This window comes from Leptodactylus fuscus, chromosome 5 (assembly GCF_031893055.1).
Source record: "Leptodactylus fuscus isolate aLepFus1 chromosome 5, aLepFus1.hap2, whole genome shotgun sequence".
Taxonomy (NCBI): Eukaryota; Metazoa; Chordata; class Amphibia; order Anura; family Leptodactylidae; genus Leptodactylus; species Leptodactylus fuscus.
Window position 1 is genome coordinate 131,527,739 of NC_134269.1, and position 21,909 is coordinate 131,549,647.

Sequence of the window (21,909 nt, forward strand, 5' to 3'; positions counted from 1 at the left end):
GTTCAGGGGAAGGATACAAAACGTTGTCTCAGAGATTTAACCTGTCAGTTTCCACTGTGAGGAACATAGTAAGGAAATGGAAGACCACAGGGACAGTTCTTGTTAAGCCCAGAAGTGGCAGGCCAAGAAAAATATCAGAAAGGCAGAGAAGAAGAATGGTGAGAACAGTCAAGGACAATCCACAGACCACCTCCAAAGAGCTGCAGCATCATCTTGCTGCAGATGGTGTCACTGTGCATCAGTCAGCAATACAGTGCACTTTGCACAAATAGAAGCTGTATGGGAGAGTGATGAGAAAGAAGCCGTTTCTGCACGTACGCCACAAATAGAGTTGCCTGAGGTATGCAAAAGCACATTTGGAGAAGCCAACTTCATTTTGGAAACAAAGATTGAGTTGTTTGGTTATAAAAAAAAAGGCGTTATGCATGGCGTCCAAAAAGAAACAGCATTCCAAGAAAAACACTTGCTACCCACTGTAAAATTTGGTGGAGGTTCCATCATGCTTTGGGGCTGTGTGGCCAATGCCGGCACCGGGAATCTTGTTAAAGTTGAGGGTCGCATGGATTCCACTCAGTATCAGCACATTCTTGAGAATAATGTTCAAGAATCAGTGACGAAGTTGAAGTTACGCCGGGGATGGATATTTCAGCAAGACAATGATCCAAAACACTGCTCCAAATCAACTCAGGCATTCATGCAGAGGAACAATTACAATGTTCTGGAATGGCCATCCCAGTCCCCAGACCTGAATATCATTGAACATCTGTGGGATGATTTGAAGCGGGCTGTCCATGCTCGGCTACCATCTAACTTAACTGAACTTGAATTGTTTGTCCAAAATACCTTTATCCAGGATCCAGGAACTGATTAAAAGCTACAGGAAGCGACTAGAGGCTGTTATCTTTGCAAAAGGAGGATCTACTAAATATTAATGTCACTTTTCTGTTGAGGTGCCCATACTTTTGCACCGGTCAAATTTTGGTTTAATGCATATTGCACATTTTCTGTTAGTACAATAAACCTCATTTCAATCCTGAAATATGACTGTGTCCATCAGTTATTAGATATATCAAACTGAAATGGCTGCTGCAAATACCAAAATATTTAGAACTAAAAATGATTAAGATTAATAGGGGTGCCCAAACTTTTTCATAGGACTGTATATGACTTTCCTGTAAGGATTGGGAACCTTACAATTATTACGCAGCAGACCAAGTATTCATTCTTTGATTTTTTTTTATTTTTTTTTATCAGCAGAATGTACCAAAAAGGTTACCTATCCCGGATTAATATTTTGCACCAAAATTTAGGTGCATGTTATAAATGCAGTATATATTACTATTTTCAAAACTCCACTTTCAAGCCGGAACCACATGTTGTGAAAATGCAGCATTTTACATTACCTTCAAAGTGTATGGGATTCTGGCTAATCCAATTCACATATTGGCAAAAAAAATCTGCAGTGGAAAAGCTACGAGTTCTTAAAAAGCACTAAGGGCAAAGGAAAACTGACAAACTCTGCAGTAAAAAAAATCTAATACGTTTCTGCCGCTGGTTTAAAAATTGACAAAATACTGTGTGGTAGACAGTATAGAGGGTGTTTGGGGGTATAGAGGGTGTTTGGGGGCAAGTAAAGGGGGCATTATACTGTGTGTGGGCCAAATAAGGGTATTTCATGATTCGTTTTGTGTGGCCTACAATTTCAATTGGGGGAGCATACATTTCTAAATGAGTTATTTTTTTTAATGAAATGGAAAAATGTCTAACTTTCAACTTCTCTGTTCTATTGTGAATAGTATTTGGTTGTATCAAATTTCCAAATCAATGCATTCTTGTTTTCTTTACATTTTATGTTACAGCTCAACTTTTTGGGAACTGGGGTTGTAAATACAGTTTCAAAATGTTAGCCAAATGTTGCTTTCCTGCCAATGACAAAGTGCTCATGTCCCACCCTCCTACTAGTAGTGAGTGCCAATGAAGCCACCATAACAGTGGTTACTGTGTAAAGTGGAAGTGTACTGTAGTAGTGTAATTTCTATGTACACTACTAAGGCTGTTCTAACATAGGAGAATATAAGATAACAGAAAAAAGAGGCAGAATATAGTTATTATTGTTTTCAATGTTTCAGGAGAACAGGAGAGTATTATTCTCAATTTTAGAAGGAGTGATTGTTGGGTTGCCCTAGCCACTGCTCCATTCAAAGTAAATAACACAACTTCCCCATTTTCATAACAGGTGGGAGTCTAAGTACTGAGAACATCACCAATCTGCAAGTTATCCCCTATCTTATGGAAATACCACTTTGACTTTGTTCAGTCTCCGAAGGGGACAGGAATTCACTTGATCATCTGTACAATATACTGCAATGTTTCTTTACTTCTGTAAAGCTATAATAAAGGTAACAGAACGGGACAGCTTCAATATCAACCTGATGCTATTGCCTCGATTTTCTATGATTATTACCAATATGCCCTGCCTAACTCACTTCCGATGGATAGTGCCCAACAGACATTTCTTTTAAGGGGTTACCAGTGTGCTAACCACCTCCCTGGACTCCTGAAGCATTAGCACTTTTGAATTCCTTTATTACTTCTGAGCAACTTCAAGAAACTCTAAAAGCCTTGCCTAGTGCAAGGCCCCTGGGACATGACAGTTTCACATACATACAGTGCCTACAAGTAGTATTCAACCCCCTGCAGATTTAGCAGGTTTACACATTCGGAATTAACTTGGCATTGTGACATTTGGACTGTAGATCAGCCTGGAAGTGTGAAATGCACTGCAGCAAAAAAGAATGTTATTTCTTTGTTTAATTTTTTTTTTAAAAGAGAGGATTTGCAGACAAGCCTGGGAGCCTGTACAAGGCTCCCGGCTGTCATGGCAACGGGACGTCAGCCCTGGAGCATGCTCCAGGAGCCGGCGATCCCGGCCAAAATTGCGGCGCCCATGCGCCGCCGGGAAAATGGCGCCTCCGGCGCCTTTGACTGCGACGCCAGAGGGGTTAATGCCTCCGATCAGTCCGGGGACCGATCGGAGGCATTAGAGCCGGTTGTCTACTGCTTAAAGCAGTAGACACCCGGCGCTATGGCGGCTGCCCGGCTCCCGGGCGGTCGCCATAGTTACAGACCCGACATGCGCCGTACTATTACGGTGCATGTCGGGAAGGGGTTAATACTTTATTGCCTTTGTTGATCCGGAAAGACCAGGTGGGCTTTGTTCTGTTTTGACAGGGAGGGGATAACATCAGACAGGCGCTTTTTCCTCATACACATCCAGAATAGGCAAGAAGAGTCTGTGCTACCCCTCAGCCTTGATTCTGAGTAGGCATTTGACCACCTGAGCTTGCCGTTTCATGTTTGAAGCCTTGAAGATATATGACATTATGGGCCTCTTCACTGGGGCCTCTTCCAAGGTCTGTACTTCTCCCCTACTGCCACTTTCTACCACACTCCACCATGCCTACCTTTACTATTGATAATGGCACTCTTTAGGGTTCCCCTCTGTCCCCTTTATTGTTCATAATGTGCATCAACTCTTCAGTGTCCCACAATAGACAATATTCTGATATCTCTGGGGCTAAAGCATGTAGCAAAGAGTTTAAAATACTGTATTTCTCAGAAAATAAAACAGGGTCTTCAAAAAAAAAAAAAAAGAGGATAGGGTTTATTGTCAGAGTAGGTGTTAATTTTCAAGTACTAGAGCAAATCAGAATCTTTGAACCCCCCCCCTTGTTCACACACAGTCTGAACCCCCTATCACGCTCACACACAGCTTGAACCCCCCTATCATGCTCACACACAGCCCGAACCCCCTATCACGCTCACACACAGCTTGAACCCCCCCTATCATGCTCACACAGAGCCTGAACCCCACTATTATGCTCACACACAGCCTGAACCCCCTATCATGCTCACATACAGCCTGAAACACCCCCCATCTTGCTCACACACAGCCTGAACCCCTCTATCATGCTCACACACAGCCTGAACCCCACTATCATACTCACACACAGCCTGAACCTCCCTATCATGCTCACACACAGCCTGAACCCCCCCTATCATGCTCACACATAGCCTGAATCCCTCTATCATACTCACACACAGCCTGAACCTCCCTATCATGCTCACACACAACCTGAACCTCCCTATCATGCTCACACACAGCCTGAACCCCCCCATCATGCTCACACACAGCCTGAACTCCCCTATCATGCTCACACACAGCCTGAACTCCCCTATCATGCTCACACACAGCCTGAAACACCCCCCCATCTTTCTCACACACAGCCTGAACCCCTCTATCATGCTCACACACAGCCTGAACCCCCCTATCATGCTCACACACAGCCTGAACCCCCCTATCATGCTCACACACAGCCTGCAACCCCTTCCCCCCCATCTTGCTTACACATGCTGGTTCTTCTCTCCATCTTACCTTCCAGTCTCTATTCACTGCAGCTTCCTCTTCCTCTGTAACTCGGCACTGTACTGAATAGCTTCACCCACAGAGTCCGATCACATGATCATGACATCATCACAGGTCCTTCAGCCCACTAGGATCTACCCTGCTGCAAAACGTAGCGTGGCTTCTCAGCTGCTAAAGCCATCGGAAATATGTATTTTCCGATGGCTTTAGGCGACCCCTGTGTTTTGGTCGTTCGACCCCCACCGGGGTCGCGACCCACAGGTTGAGAACCGCTGCTTTAGCCCTTTAAGGGCACAGGGTAGTTTTAAATTAATGCTCGTTTACTTTTTTTTATATTTTTCCTCCCTGCCCTCCAAAATTCGTTACTTTTTTATTTTTCTGTTGATATAGCTATGTTTGGACTTATTCTTTGCATGACGAGTTGTACTTTCATTTGCCACCATTTCAGGGTACATATAATGTTTTGATTAGCTTTTATTTATGTTTTTTGGGTGTCCATGTGAAATAAAACAAAATTCTATCATAATTTTTTACATTTGTTTTTACAGTGTTTACTGCATTAAAAATGACATGGCAGTTTTGTCCATCGGGTCATTATGATTACGGTAATACCGTATTTCTATTGGTTTTTATTACGTTTTACTGCTCCTACAAAGAAAACATCACGATTTTCCTGGGATCACCGTATTCTGACACCTTTAACTTTTTAAAATTGTTTTGTTGATGGAGATGTGTAAGGGTTATTTATTTGTGGGGCAACTTGTACTTTTTATTGGTACCAATGTTTGGTATGTATGATTTTCTGTATATTGCTATTTCTTTTGGAAATCAAAGTGACCAATTTGCGCATTGTGGTATATATTTTTTTTTATGATGTTCACTATAGTAGGGACTTATACAAATGCACATGGGGGATACCTAACATGTTTGTTTATTTTTTGTTTACATTATAAATGTTTTCAATAATTTCTTTTTGTGTCTTTTTACTATGTGTGTGTGCTTTTTCACTTTTTACATATCCCACAATACAGGCAGTATAGGACAGCATAGGCAGTCAGAAGGCAATGGTCCAGTCTCCTAGCTGCTATGGCAATCCCTTGGAACCCGTGATCTTATTGTGGGGTCCGAAGGGTGACGCAGCATTACTTTTCTGTCCACAGCATTATAGCGCAATACTATTATGGCCCTGACAAAAAACTTTACATTTACCTTGATGGAACACTATACTGTACTATACTATTGCTGATGCTGACTGTTACTCCTAAATAGCTACCACCACACAGTCAGACATGTCCTACAGCCTGGTCCATCATATTATGTCCTGCTGCACTGCTACACCTGTTGCCACCGATGCCTTGTGCCTACAACCACTGCCACCAGTCAGACAGATTTTTAGAGTGTTTTTTTTTTAAAGCCACCTCTTTATCACTTTTCACCCAGGCACACTGCCACAAATATTTCAACAAATAACAAGTCGGTTGTATTTACAAGTCCCCCAAACAGGCTAATTTTTATATAAAATCATTGCTTTTTCCAACATAACCAGCCTATATGTATAAAAGGCCATGGACAAGCACCTCACCCAAAACAGGCAAATTTTTGGTGCATTTCAAATGTTAAAATGCATAAAAACTGGTGGCAGAGCAGTATATGGTTAAACTAGCATTAAAAAAATGTTTTCCTATAGACATACATGTCTCTTTGACATAACTTTGACATTAGAGAGCTAGAAATGGGAGAGTTCTTGGTGCTCTGACAGTGCCATACACAATGTTTTAAGCCAAACTTATTTGACCTGAAACAAAACTTTGGACTGAACTAGAAACAAATCTTCAGAGGTTTACCCATCTCTTGTTGTGGTTATCAGAGAGACCAAGAGTGTGAAAGTTATTGAGCAAAACAGCAATTTTCCAGCTGTGGGGCTTCTCTCACCTTGGCTCATTTTTAAAATGACATGGTAGCATCACAGCTTAGACATATGAAATGGAATGGGAATATATCCACTGAGGAGAACATGGGGAGAGGGGAGTGCCTGGTATTAGAACCAGAGCTGTACAACCTTGGCGATATCAGTAGCAACTGGCCTTGTTTTAATGGTGCATTGTTGCCTCTGCAGTGCAAAAAATTGATCTAATGGACTATGAAAGATTGGTACTGTCCATAGTCATAACTGCTGCTCCACGTGTTGATGGTGGCATGAAGGGATGACTTTCTTTGAGAAGCCAGTTATCCTCCATCAAAGTTAAGCACATACCATTCTCTCACATTGTTCTTTTTTTTTTTTTTTTTTTTTTTTTTTTTAATTTTAAATTTTTGAAAATGTTTAGAAATCTTACCCCAGAGACCCCAGAGTATAATAGCTGGAGGCCCAGGGGAGGTGACAAAAATAAAAGAAAACATTTATACTTTCCTTCCATTTCCTATTTTGGGCCTCATGGTGTCTCCCACTCTGCATCTGCTTCCTCGCGGCATCTGGCATTCTTCTCTGATGTCATGTGCCCAGGGCCAGAGCTAAAGCCTGTGATTGGTCCTCAGCTGTAACATAGGCACGCTGAGCCTCATAATGTTATTGATGAACCAATTCGCCCCGCTCTAGTCACAAACTAAATTGGAAAAGTATTCCTCCAATTCTAAAACAGCCAAATATATTAATTTATTTTTTAAGTAGATTGTGAACCACATGTAGGGCTCACAATGTACATTTTGTAGGGCTCACAATGTACATTTTTCCCTATCAGTATGTCTTTGGAATATAGGAGGAAATACATGCAAACACGGGGAGAACATACAAACTCCTTGCAGATGTTGTCCTTGGCAGGATTCAAACCCAGGTCTCCAGCGCTGCAAGGCTCTAGTGCTAACCACTGAGCCACTGTGTTGCCCCAAATATATGAATTTATACAACTTTGTAAATTATATTATTAAAGAAATATGTTTACATCTCTGCTTATTAGGCTGCTTTCCTCCTCCTTGCCTTCACTCAGACTCCTCTCTCTATAGAATCTGTTCCCATACTCAGCCTCACACACAGAAGTCAGTCTAAATCATTATGGAGCAATCCGCCTGGCATAAGGCCATGTTATCTTTCTTCTTCTTCTTCAGTAAATTCAAAATAAATATGACGTGTGCCAAATTGATCTGCTCAGCTATATTTGTTAGATTTTGTCTATTTTCCCTGGGTCAGGACCAGACACATTTTGTTTTTTTCATACATGCAGTTTTGAGGGCTATAACATTTTTTTTTTTATTTGGGTTATTTGATTAAGTTTTGCATCATTTTGATGATAAATAAGGCTTTATTTTTATGTTTCCATGATTTTTCTTTATTTTAATGCCTGAGAAAATATAAATTAAAAAGGAGGGCAAATGTGTCCGTTTTTCATATATTTTTTTTTTATTTGCACAAAGTGTTACTAAATAATGTCAAACTCTACACCAGCTGGTTTAGATTTCCGGCATCCTTTGTGACCATACCTACTGCATGCCCTTTCCACTCCTCCTTTGTAGGAAAGTGACAAGGGCAGTACAAAAAAGGAAATGGTCACAATTTTTATAGCAAAAAACTTGAGTTCTTATTCCTTGTACATCTTAAAACTGTAATACAAGGCAAAATGAATAATAAATATCATATAAGTGTCCTCCATTCTGTTCCCTAGAATCAGTAAAGGAAACATCTAATATAATGGCACATTGAGCTACAATTAGTTTTGGTAATGTGAAATCTATCAAGTATTGGAAAAATAAATGTAAAAAGTTTCCAGTAAGACGTGTACGACATATTCCTTGACAATAACACATTGCCTCAAACTCATCATTGCCTTCTGAGAAATAACCATTCTTATATCTTTATATTACATGTTCTTGAAGGCATTTGATTGTCCACGTGTCACTTTTCCTTTGAATGTTTGCACCATTTTCTGGGCTTTATACTCATTGTTCTCTTCCTTGTTTAAAAGATCACAGAAGAGACTGCTTCACCTAGATGACCTAGTTTTGATAAATTTGGAAGTTGTTCTTGCTTAAGAAGGTGGGCTGCCTTATCCACATAAAAAAATGATAAAAGGAAAGCATCTTGCCAATGTGCAGAGATTCTACTAGGCCAATAGATGTCTCTACATAGCTGTGAAACTCTCTTCTGAACAGCAGCTAAGCTTTCCTAGCAAATGACTTTGATCAAAACTAAACTGTTTCTATGTCTCCTGTAACATAGAACATTTCCTTTGTTCATTCACGTCTAATTATTATTTAGTTATGATCTATTAACTTTGTTTTAACAGCTTACAATTTGATACAATTCATGACCACCATGTCTTGCTCTTGACTGTAAAAACAGTCTATGCCTACTGTAGTTGTGCAGGTTGGCAAAGGCTTTGAAAGAATTTCAGGTTAGAGATGATAAAGGCACTAAGACAGGTAGTATGGCAGTAACTATAAAGCCAGTTTTTCACCTCCTTATCCTACTACAATATTTCAGGGAAAAGGGTTGGTGTGTCTTCCATCATAATAGAGAAGGCTTCTGGGAATATGTCTCCTTCAAATAAATAACCTTGTCCTGAAGTCTTTTATTGCAAAGTTAGTCACATGCAGACAATAACCTTTACTTATTTCATGCAAAGTGGTATTTTTAGCTCTATTCTCCCATGTTTGTAACTCCTTCTTTAAGAAACTAAAGGGGAAAAAGATAAAAATGCAATATAGTTTTAAAGGAAATGTTTCCTGTTGCCATTATTCATTTGTAATAAAACTTCAAGACAATAGGTTATCTCATGTATAAGTACACTGACAGATTGTTGTTTGTCCTGACACCATCATCCAATTAACAATAAAAAATGGTAATTGCCCAATATTTAAAGTCCCTCTCCTCACAATACTGATCCATAGATGAGTACTGGGGGGGGGGGCGTTCCTCCCCGCTCTCACAGTAGAGCGCTATAGGCGCTGCTGTGAAGAAGGGCGTTCCTGATTGACTGTCAGGAACGCCCTTCTGACGGTGAAGAGCTACAGTACCGGCACCAATAGCTCTTCACCTGGGGCACAGATCATGAAAGCTGACAGTGCGCTGTATTCAGAGCACTTTCGGCTTTCTAGCAGTATATAAAATCGCATGTGCCCCAAGTGATGAAAGATCCTCTTTAAACACTCTATAATGTCCAACAGTGGCCCTTCAAACAGTATAATGTCTCATAGCGGCCTGCACCAAACCACCTGGCCAGAGGTGTAGCTAGGGATTCAGTACACCCTAGCTTCACCTCTGGCTAGGTGGATTGGTTCTGGCCGCTATGTGGGCTTTAGTCCATGTGCAGGGGCCACTGTGGGACATTATATTGTTATAAGGGGCCACTGTGGACATTATAGTGTGTTTAAATGGGGCGTTATACTGTGTGGTGGCTTATACTCCAATAGGACTTATTGCAGAAAAATGGTATTTGGCCCCTTACACCTCCTTCTGCTAATTGGTACTGAGGATGGAAGAGCTGTTTCTCTATCTTTCTACAGTCCTATGAAAAAGTTTGGGCACCCCTATTAATCTTAATCATTTTTAGTTCTAAATATTTTGGTGTTTATAACAGCCATTTCAGTTTGATATATCTAATAACTGATGGACACAGTAATATTTCAGGATTGAAATGAGGTTTATTGTACTAACAGAAAATGTGCAATATGCATTAAACCAAAATTTGACCGGTGCAAAAGTATGGGCACCTCAACAGAAAAGTGACATTAATATTTAGTAGATCCTCCTTTTGCAAAGATAACAGCCTCTAGTCGCTTCCTGTAGCTTTTAATCAGTTCCTGGATCCTGGATAAAGGTATTTTGGACAAACAATTCAAGTTCAGTTAAGTTAGATGGTCGCCGAGCATGGACAGCCCGCTTCAAATCATCCCACAGATGTTCAATGATATTCAGGTCTGGGGACTGGGATGGCCATTCCAGAACATTGTAATTGTTACTCTGCATGAATGCCTGAGGATTTGGAGCGGTGTTTTGGATCATTGTCTTGCTGAAATATCCATCCCCGGCGTAACTTCAACTTCGTCACTGATTCTTGAACATTATTCTCAAGAATCTGCTGATACTGAGTGGAATCCATGCGACTCTCAACTTTAACAAGATTCCCGATGCCGGCATTGGCCACACAGCCCCAAAGCATGATGGAACCTCCACCAAATTTTACAGTGGGTAGCATGTGTTTTTCTTGGAATGCTGTTTCTTTTTGGACGCCATGCATAACGCCTTTTTTTATAACCAAACAACTAAATTTTTGTTTCCAAAATGAAGCTGGCTTGTCCAAATGTGCTTTTGCATACCTCAGGCGACTCCGTTTGTGGCATGCTTGCAGAAACGGCTTCTTTCTCATCACTCTCCCATACAGCTTCTATTTGTGCAAAGTGCGCTGTATAGTTGACCGATGCACAGTGACACCATCTGCAGCAAGATGATGCTGCAGCTCTTTGGAGGTGGTCTGTGGATTGTCCTTGACTGTTCTCACCATTCTTCTTCTCTGCCTTTCTGATATTTTTCTTGGCTTGCCACTTCTGGGCTTAACAAGAACTGTCCCTGTGGTCTTCCATTTCCTTACTATGTTCCTCACAGTGGAAACTGACAGGTTAAATCTCTGAGACAACTTTTTGTATGCTTCCCCTGAACAACTATGTTGAACAATCTTTGTTTTCAGATCATTTGAGAGTTGTTTTGAGTAGCCCATGATGCCACTCTTCAGAGGAGATTCAAATAGGAGATCAACTTGCAATTGGCCACCTTAAATACCTTTTCTTATGATTGGATACATCTGGCTATGAAGTTCAAAGCTCACTGAGGTTACAAAACCAATTTTGTGCTTCAGTAAGTCAGTAAAAAGTAGTTAGGGGAATTCAAATCAATAAAATGATAAGGGTGCCCATACTTTTGCACCGGTCAAATTTTGGTTTAATGCATATTGCACATTTTCTGTTAGTACAATAAGCCTCATTTCAATCCTGAAATATTACTGTGTCCATCAGTTATTAGATATATCAAACAGAAATGGCTGTTGCAAACACCAAAATATTTAGAACAAAAAATTATTAAGATTAATAGGGGTGCCCAAACTTTTTCATAGGACTGTATAAATCTATCTATCTATCTATCTATCTATCTATCTATCTATCTATCTATCTATCATCTATCTATTATCTATCTATCTATCTATCTATCTATCTATCTATCATCTCCTATCTATCTATCTCCTATCTATCTGTCTATCTATCTATCTATCTATCTATCTATCTATCTATCTGTCTGTCTGTCTGTCTGTCTGTCTGTCTGTCTGTCTGTCTGTCTGTCTGTCTATCTCCTCCCTCATACAGTATATCGTCCCCCAGGATAGCAAACACGTTCTTGTCTTGCTGGTTGGATAACTATACATGGATTACTAGCAACATTGAAGCACTGTATTTGTATTCCACATAGGTGAGTCACATATGTGTACTACAATTCCAACAATGCTTTGTACCTGTTATCTCTGGCTGTACATTACAACATTCGTCATGTGCCCGGTCCTACAAATGATTTGTCGATGTTTAATATGTTGGTGCTGTAAAGACTTAGAACTAAGCCTTGTCAGGTACTACAAGTGATGTCTTTAGTGATGACACATACAATGGGGGTTCACACAGGACATATAAATCAAGTATCAGATGTATGACATAATATTTATTAACAGATGCAGAGACAGGGTCACTTTGCCTATATTGAGATTGCCAGTACCATTCAATATTGTAAATGGGGTTATATTAGAAAGTAGTGTAACATGGTATCTGGGTACTATTGGTAAGAAAAAAAAAAATCCTGAAAATTCCTTTAATATATGTGATTCCCCCCCCCATTTAAATAATACAAATCTTTAATTGTTGAGAAGGTGTAACATAAGCACACTTTGAATAAAACATTCTGATCAAAAGTCAAAAATGGTACACACACTCTCAAAGGTCTGTGGCTGCGAGTCTGGGTCATGGCCTGTCTGGTACCTTAAAAAAAACGGTATCCACAAGAAATGGCAACTATTTACTCACGGTGGAGATTTAACTGGCTTCCATAAAGAAGTTGGTCCTGGAGGTGAAAGTTCAGGTCATAAGTGAGCCAGTGTCTGGATTTCTTGGTACTATAATGGCGAGGCCATGGATTAATGCAGGAATGCATTTTTCTGTGAGCTAAACATGTTTAAGCTTTACAAAGACTGACATTCACCCCAAAATTTACAAAACACCCCAGATAATCAGCAGCATCAAAAGGTCTTAACATTTTTCCTTTGTGCCCTGTCAGCTGATAATAGATCATTTAGTTTTTGTTTGGGGTTTGATGAGAATCGACCTTGAAGTGTTGTGCTGAAATAGGCAACAATGTCATACATACTGTGTCCTATTAAAATGTTTCAAGCCCAGTAACATCTACAGAGCTTTGATGCAAGTTCAAACAAGGGCGGCTGTATAGAAAGCAGTTTATAACAATCTGTTGTTTCATTTCAGACGTGCCGGGAGTCCGAGGCATTTTCTATGTAATAGATAAATAAAAGGAATGATCCAAATATCAGTGTTTGATTAACTCTTTATACACCAAATATAATTTTCATGTTTTTACTCTAATATCACCGGCAACAGCAGTGTCATTTCACAATAAGTACTTTAGTGTTACTTGCATTGGATTTTATATTTGGATTGTTTAAAGTGAAACTCCATCTCTGAGTAATATAAGCTATGTAATAACATTTTTTTAAATCTTTTGAATAAATGTTCATTATGACTTGGGCACATGAGCCTGTTGGGGTCCATATCATATGTATACAGTATACAGTATCACTGAATTTTATTGAGATATGCTTACCACCAGAAGCTAGGGGTTCAACACAGGGGGATGCAACCACGTTCAAGTGGGCGGCCAACTCAGGTATACTGATGTTATCACTTTACAGTAAGGCTCCGTTCACACGGAGTAACATGCCACGCATACAGACATGTATACACGTGTCAGAGTGTGAGCGCTCAAAACAGATCCCATTCACTTCAATGTGTGGCGACTAATGCGCGCTACACATTGAAATCAGTGGGTTAAAAAGCATCCCATTGATTTCAATGTGTAGAGCCCGTAAGCTGGCAAACATTGAAGTGAATGGGATCTGCTTTGAGCGCTCACACTCTGACACGTGTATACGTGTCTGAATGCGTGGCGCGTTACTCCATGGGAATGGTACCTTACTTCACATACCACATCCCAGATGAAGAACACTAAAGATTGGGAGTTGTAGTGGTGGATGAAATTCCACCTGCTAGACTGAGTACACTCCACCTAACACTCTAGACCCATTCCTGGACTCTAGAGGGAGGTCCTGCAACTCTACCAGATGGTGTTGGTAATAGTTTCCCCCGGGGCACATTCAAGTTGGAGAGGGGACCTGTCCTCTCTGAGCCGGTGTGATGTTGGTTGTAAGACTCCTGATGCTTATGCAGGCACGACTCTGGAGGCCAGAGATGCAATTGAACCAGGTAACAGTTTATTCAGCAACTGAGACAGAAGTAAATGGAAGCTTCCAAATAGGGGTAGTAGTACAACACTGTCCAATTCCCAGCCTTGGTTATAGGATGGTGCCCAGGGATGTTACCGTCTCTATGGTATATTTCTCCACTACTCCTCCTCTTGTGTCTCTCCCAGATGAGGATGCTGGGGATAGTAGTGCAGGGAGACCTGACAAGGGTCCAGTTCCTGTAGACTAGTCCTGAACGGGTTCCTCCTCTCAGGGTCCTCTCCTGTTCCTCCTGGCACAGCACAGATAAAGTCCAATACTCCAGACAGCAGCAACTCCCTTCTCAGGGCTTTCTAGTTGAGCTTGGGGCAAAATATAATCCTCCTTGAGGCTGTGTGGCTAACCATTGGGCCTCAGTCCAGAAGCGGGTGCAGGGATGTTCTGCACACTGTACTGCGCTAAACTGGAACTGGCACATGGCTGAAAACCAACTATCACCGTGGAGACTAAAGTCTCCTACAACTCCACCCAGTGGCCTGTGATTGGCCAGGACTGAACCAAGTCACTGGTTTGAACAGTGGGGGGGGGGGGGGGGGATGACAAGGGAAAAGCTACAAAAAATTATACATATAACATAAAGCATGGGACATACCAAGATAACCCAGAGGCAGAATAGACATACACTTAAAGCAGTAGCAGTCTGGGATGCTGCACAAAGTGGTAGAAACCAGCTCTACAAAGGGCTCTGAAGACCATTTAGATAAAGTTCATTAACATTTAGTTACTTACAGGTGATGTAAATTATTAGTCAGACATTTTTCATCTGGACTGCCATGACCACTTCTTCCAGCTGTGACCTGTCTCTGTAAAGTTTGCAGTAGAGACATCTTTGGTTCTTCATTTTTCTAGACCCTTGACCCACGTTGTCCTCATCTTCAGAAAGTCTCCATCCTGCTGCTAACCTCAATTATAAAACATATGATATAATCCCCCATAATGATAATACGCCTCTTAATTCTCCATTTTTAAATTAATAATATCCCTGTGTATCCCCTTTAAATAGTTACTTTAATAATAATAATAATAACAATAATAATGATGATGATGATGATGATAATAAAAAGAAGAATGCCTCATACGTTTCTTAATTTTTTTTTAAAAAAGCATATTATTAAAGGCCTATCATCCTATCATTAAAACTAATTTTTTTCTGCCTAACACGTAGGAATAGCCTTAAGAAAGGCTATTCTTCTCCTACCTTTAGATGTCTTCTCCGGGCTGCCGTTCGGTATATGATCCGGTTTTCGTCGGTATGTAAATGAGTTCTCTCGCAGCAATGGGGGCAGGCCATGCGCTCAAACAATACTGGAGGCGTCCCCAATGCTGCGAGAGAACTCTCCAGTGCCGCCTCCATCTTCTTCAGGAACGGGTCTTCGCGTCTTCAAACTTTGGCTTCAAACTTCTAGGCCTTGGGCCTAGGGCAAAGCCAACTGCGCATGCCCGCCGGCCACAAGAAAATGACCACTTACACAGTATTGTAAGCGGCCATTTTCTTGTGGCTGGCAGGCATGTGCAGTCGGCTCCCTGAGGCCTAGAAGTTTGAGGCCAACCCCCGGAAGAAGACGTGAAGAAGACCTGTTCCTGAAGAAGATGGAGGTGGCACTAGAGAGTGCTCTCACAGCATTGGGGACACCCCTAGTGCTGTTTGAGTGTTGGGGCCCACTCCCAGTGCTGTGAGAGAAATCATTTGCATACCGACAAAAAATGGATTATATACTGAACGGCGGCGCAGAGAAGACATCTAAAAGTAGGAGACGAATAGCCTTTCTTAAGGCTATTCTGACGTGGTAGGCAGAATTTTTTTTTTTTTTAAAGATAGGATCCCTTTAAAAAGAACATAATTTACTAAAAATATCACAGAAAAAGGCCACACTTACCCAATACCAGATGATACATGGCTATGCAGAATGCAAGTAGGCCCTCATTGCAAGATGTGATAGAAAAAGCACAAGGGACAAATGCTAATAGAGCATTAACTCACACACTGCACTTCCAATGTCCACAAATAAAACTTATACATGAGATACAGGGGATAAAGGGGATACACAGGGATATTATTAATTTAAAAATGATAATGTGAGGTGCACAGCGCCAAAGAACAGCCTATTGGTCAGGCCCCTCTCTATTAGATCAGGCGGGCTGCCTGCACTTTAATATGTATATCCCAACAGTAGTAGCAACCTGCAAAAACAAAGGACCTGGCCACATCCTGCTAAAAAGATTACATAGCCAAGGGGCATTACTCAATATTTTGAATAGATCACAAAAGGAAGCCACACTTAGTCATAACCAAATAATACATGGTGCTAGCAGGCCCCAATAGAAAATATGGTAGAAAAAATAAAGATGCAACATTCTAATGCAACATCCACTCTCACACCTACAATCCATGAGTGGGGTGGATGCACCCCGGAAGAAGGCACACACCGCAACATGCATTGGGGAGCGCCAGGGGACAGAGCCATGGACTCTTTTATGAGCATAGATGGGTAAGTTCCCTTCTCTTACCTACATGTTTCTCTTGTGGTATACTATGTGAGTTATCTGTTGTGCTACTACATCTTATGTTAGAAGTCCTTGGTGGCTTTTATGGTTGATGCTCTGCTTGATGGCAATGTCTTTCACGTTTGTTATTGAACACAATGGGGTATATTACTACTTTAGGAGTCTTGTACTTCCTCCCTATATAAGATTTGCTTTTGCATACATCTTGCCATCTGCATACTAACGGGCATCTGATCCACTGTATTTTGTATGTTTATATACAGTCCTATGAAAAAGTTTGGGCACCCCTATTAATCTTAATCATTTTTAGTTCTAAATATTTTGGTGTTTGCAATAGCCATTTCAGTTTGATATATCTAATAACTGATGGACACAGTAATATTTCAGGATTGAAATGAGGTTTATTGTACTAACAGAAAATGCGCAATATGCATTAAACCAAAATTTGACCGGTGCAAAAATATGGGCACCTCAACAGAAAAGTGACATTAATATTTAGTACATCCTCCTTTTGCAAAGATAACAGCCTCTAGTCGCTTCCTGTAGCTTTTAATCAGTTCCTGGATCCTGGATGAAGGTATTTTGGACCATTTCTTTCTACAAACAATTCAAGTTCAGTTAAGTTTGATGGTCGCCGAACATGGACAGCCCGCTCTCAAATGATCTGAAAACAAAGATTGTTCAACATAGTTGTTCAGGGGAAGGATACAAAACGTTGTCTCAGAGATTTAACCTGTCAGTTTCCACTGTGAGGAACATAGTAAGGAAATGGAAGACCACAGGGACAGTTCTTGTTAAGCCCAGAAGTGGCAGGCCAAGAAAAATATCAGAAAGGCAGAGAAGAAGAATGGTGAGAACAGTCAAGGACAACCCACAGACCACCTCCAAAGAGCTGCAGCATCATCTTGCTGCAGATGGTGTCACTGTGCATCGGTCAACTATACAGTGCACTTTGCACAAATAGAAGCTGTATGGGAGAGTGATGAGAAAGAAGCCGTTTCTGCACGTACGCCACAAATAGAGTTGCCTGAGGTATGAAAAAGCACATTTGGACAAGGCAGCTTCATTTTGGAAACAAAAATTGAGTTGTTTGGTTATAAAAAAAGGCGTTATGCATGGCGTCCAAAAAGAAACAGCATTCCAAGAAAAACACATGCTACCCACTGTAAAATTTGGTGGAGGTTCCATCATGCTTTGGGGCTGTGTGGCCAATGCCGGCATCGGGAATCTTGTTAAAGTTGAGGGTCGCATGGATTCCACTCAGTATCAGCAGATTCTTGAGAATAATGTTCAAGAATCAGTGACGAAGTTGAAGTTACACCGGGGATGGATATTTCAGCAAGACAATGATCCAAAACACCGCTCCAAATCCTCAGGCATTCATGCAGAGTAACAAGTACAATGTTCTGGAATGGCCATCCCAGTCCCCAGACCTGAATATCATTGAACATCTGTGGGATGATTTGAAGCGGGCTGTCCATGCTCGGCGACCATCTAACTTAACTGAACTTGAATTGTTTGTCCAAAATACCTTTATCCAGGATCCAGGAACTGATTAAAAGCTACAGGAAGCGACTAGAGGCTGTTATCTTTGCAAAAGGAGGATCTACTAAATATTAATGTCACTTTTCTGTTGAGGTGCCCATACTTTTGCACCGGTCAAATTTTGGTTTAATGCATATTGCGCATTTTCTGTTAGTACAATAAACCTCATTTCAATCCTGAAATATTACTGTGTCCATCAGTTATTAGATATATCAAACTGAAATGGCTGTTGCAAATACCAAAATATTTAGAACTAAAAATGATTAAGATTAATAGGGGTGCCCAAACTTTTTCATAGGACTGTATGTTCATATATAGATTGACTCATACATGGAGAGCATATTTGTATTTTGTCCATGTCTTTGTCCTTGACGTTTTATTTATCTTGTATGTGTCCCTTTTTGTATTACTAATACATTTTGTTACTTTTTATACCTTATTTATTTATTTTGAGTGCTTCTCCCCATTTTTTTGTCTGTTTTTGTCCTATTTTGGTTTTTGAAGCATGGCTTGATAATATAGCTTTTACCCTTGTGGGATGACAGTTGTCTTTGAGGTTTTTTCCTAGTTCCCATTTGTACTATGTTGTTGTCACCTTAGTAATAAGCATATGGGAATTCTGCATGCTTCGCCTATAAGCCCTACACCATCCGGTTGAGTTCTTTAAAAAGTAGAAAGGCATTAGTTACTCTAGAAAAATCTTGGTCTGTGAGATTTGCTCACAAATAAGCAGCCAAAATACAAAGAGTAATATAATTCCATTTTCTCCACAATATTACTTGTCACAGATAAAGCGAAATCAGTAATAGAAAGGATAACCTGGTGAACAAGCCAAAATCGGTAACCAGGGAATCAATGGAATAAGAGGAAACTTTTGAAATTACAAACCTAATGAAAATTAATTGCAGGCACCTGAGTAGCTGTACAGGCATCTGATATCTGTTGTGCAAAAAAATGTAGATGCAAATCCACATACCTTATTACTGGGATATTTAGAAGAGAATACAATGCCTCAAGGAGGCACCATATGTTTGTACAAGGGTTCCTAGGAACAGACTCCCTGTGTCACCATAGAGAATCTGGGATGGTAATCATGGTAATAAGTTGTGGCTGCTCCCTTATGTTCACACAAGATTGTATTGGGTAATGTTAAAGACACAATGCACCACATTATGTAAAAATCACCCAATAGTAGTAAAGAAGTAAATCACCCAATACTAGTAATTGGTCTGACAGTAAGTATGAGTGCCAACTAATATGGGAAATGTTTATATCTATCCTGTGAATCCACTCGTGTGTCTGCCATTGTGTCAAAAGCTGGGGCTGATATCTCCTCGATGTATTTCAATGCAGCTAGCTTGGGTCTAAATATCACTATCTTGTAATGGAGTTATTATTATGCCTTTTAGACATTTCTGTATCTCACTTGATAACATTGTATGTCTTAGCGGGAAAAGGCCTTTCCTAGGGAAAGGAGCATGGCTTTAAAATAACCAGTGTGCACATAATTATAGCACAGAGTAAGGCACCCAACTGGTGGTATACAGTCATACAAAAGTCTCTAAACATGCACCAAATGTATCATCCACTGTAATAAATTTGCACATTTTTATACTGTCTGGCCTAAGTTTACAAGGTCATTGGAGAGGGCTGATCTCTGATATAGCTATATTATACATCACTTCTGTGTCTTTTTGTTGGATGTTATCTAAATGCAATGCATATACAGTATATTCAGTACTCTGTTAATTTGCACAATCTACTGCATTGTTTGTTATATATGTATAAATGTTTTTTGATTTATCCTCATTTGAAGGGACAAGGATGTGCCATTTATGTAACTGGAAAATACTTTGAACTGGTTGATACCTATTAGGCATGAAGTCTAATTCAAAGAAGCATGCCAAGACCCCCTTAAAATTCCACCTTCCTATATAACACCAGATATGATGTCCTTCGTATGTTCCTGGTAAGAAAGTCCTAATGAAGGAAACTTGTTAGGCATAAAGTCAGATGCCATGGACATGTGGAATTAAACAACATGGTCCGTGCTCTACCTGTTATAATGGATCATGCAGCAGTGACTTCTGTTATAAGAGTTACACAGTGACTCATGTTTATTATACTGTATGGAGGACAGTGAGCAAATCTGAGTACAAAAATCTACACCGCTTTTATCATTTCACTTTTTGTGTGATCTACCATTCTCATGTAATTGTGTCCAGGATTATTATGAAGAAAATAAACAAATGTGCCGACACTAAAGTAAAAATATCTTATATTTATTAATTACAAATAATGCATAAAAACATAGATATGTATACACATGGGGGATAAGTAAAGGGAATACCAAAGAATATTAGCCACCAGGTAACAAGCAACAATTAACATTTATGGTTAGTAAAAGATATATAGGCAATAAATATAGAACCCATTAATAGCAGCCATCATAGATATAAATATCTGTGCAAACAAGCAAATGAAATTCTTGTAAAAAGAAGCAATAAACTTATATAATGTGCCACAGGTACTATAAATGTATAAATATGGAAGTAACCACCATGCATAAAATAGAAAAATAGTCCATAGAGCAAGGGTAGACAACCTTCGGCACACCAGATGTTGTAAAACTACAAGTCCCAGCGTGCAAACTTGCTCTGCTGGTCTTGGAACTCCCATGGAAGTAAGTGGAGCATGTTGGGAGTTGTAGTTTTACAGCAGCTGGAGAGCCGACGGTTGCTGACCCCTGCCCTAGAGTGACCCACCTGGTCAACAACCCCTGAGGAATATGAGATATTCTCACTTTAGTGTGGGCACGTTTTCTTTATTTACTATATTGTTGCTTGCTGGAAACACAGGGTATGAGTTTTCCGATACTGGCCCAGTTGCATATTGTTTCAGGATTAGTATGGAGGGCAGAGTAAGAGGGAACAATCAATCAAACATCCAGTGACAAACTGCATCTTCACCAACTCCTTGTAGACATTTTTATAGGTGCTTCTCTTGCTATTGTGCTGGATATAGACTTCCACTATGGAGACTGTTATGTCACGGTACAGGGTGAGTCAATTTGGTACAGTGTAAGCCAATAGGTGATGTAAATTTTGACAAAGGTATCTAAAGAGGCACCAAATGTATTATTTGTTTTGAGCCACTGTGATAAATTTGGTATTTCCTTAGACATAAGACAGCTGTTGGCTGAACACTGATTTGGCCCGCAGTTATCTTACCTGTTCCTTCCCATACACATGCACACTTAGCTCAGCCAAACATCCATGAGCCCTTAAGGGTAAGTTCACACAGAGATTTTTGGTTAGGATTTTGAGGCCGTATCTGCCTCACAATCCTGACCAAAAAGACAGCTCCCATTGAAATCAATGGGAGCCACTCAGGAGATTTTTCCCTGAGCCGGCTTGTTCTGGCTCCCAGAAAAAGAAGCGACATGCTCATTCTTCAGGCCATTTCGCCTTGCATCTGAATTTACCCTTAATGAAGAGAAGGGAAAATCCAGCTCAGGCAGCTGCTCATCTCCTCAGGAGCAAAAGGACCAGGCTATTGGAACCCAAATCCCCAATCCTTCCCTTTCTCATGCATATTTCATGCATATAGTTGTCCTAAGTATTAAAAAATGTTAAAAAAATCTGCCATATCATTGTATGAATAATGTTTTCTTTGCCCACGTCAGAGAAAGTCAAATACAAGAACAAATCTTTTATATTTAGGAAAGACAAAAGATAGCAAATGTCGATAATGGAACTGATGATAAAGCTAAAATGTCAACTGGAATGTGAATGATCTGTATAGGAATGGGTTAAGTACTATGAAATGTTTTATTTTTTTTCTTAAATGATCCCTGCAGTCTACAATAGAGCTGAT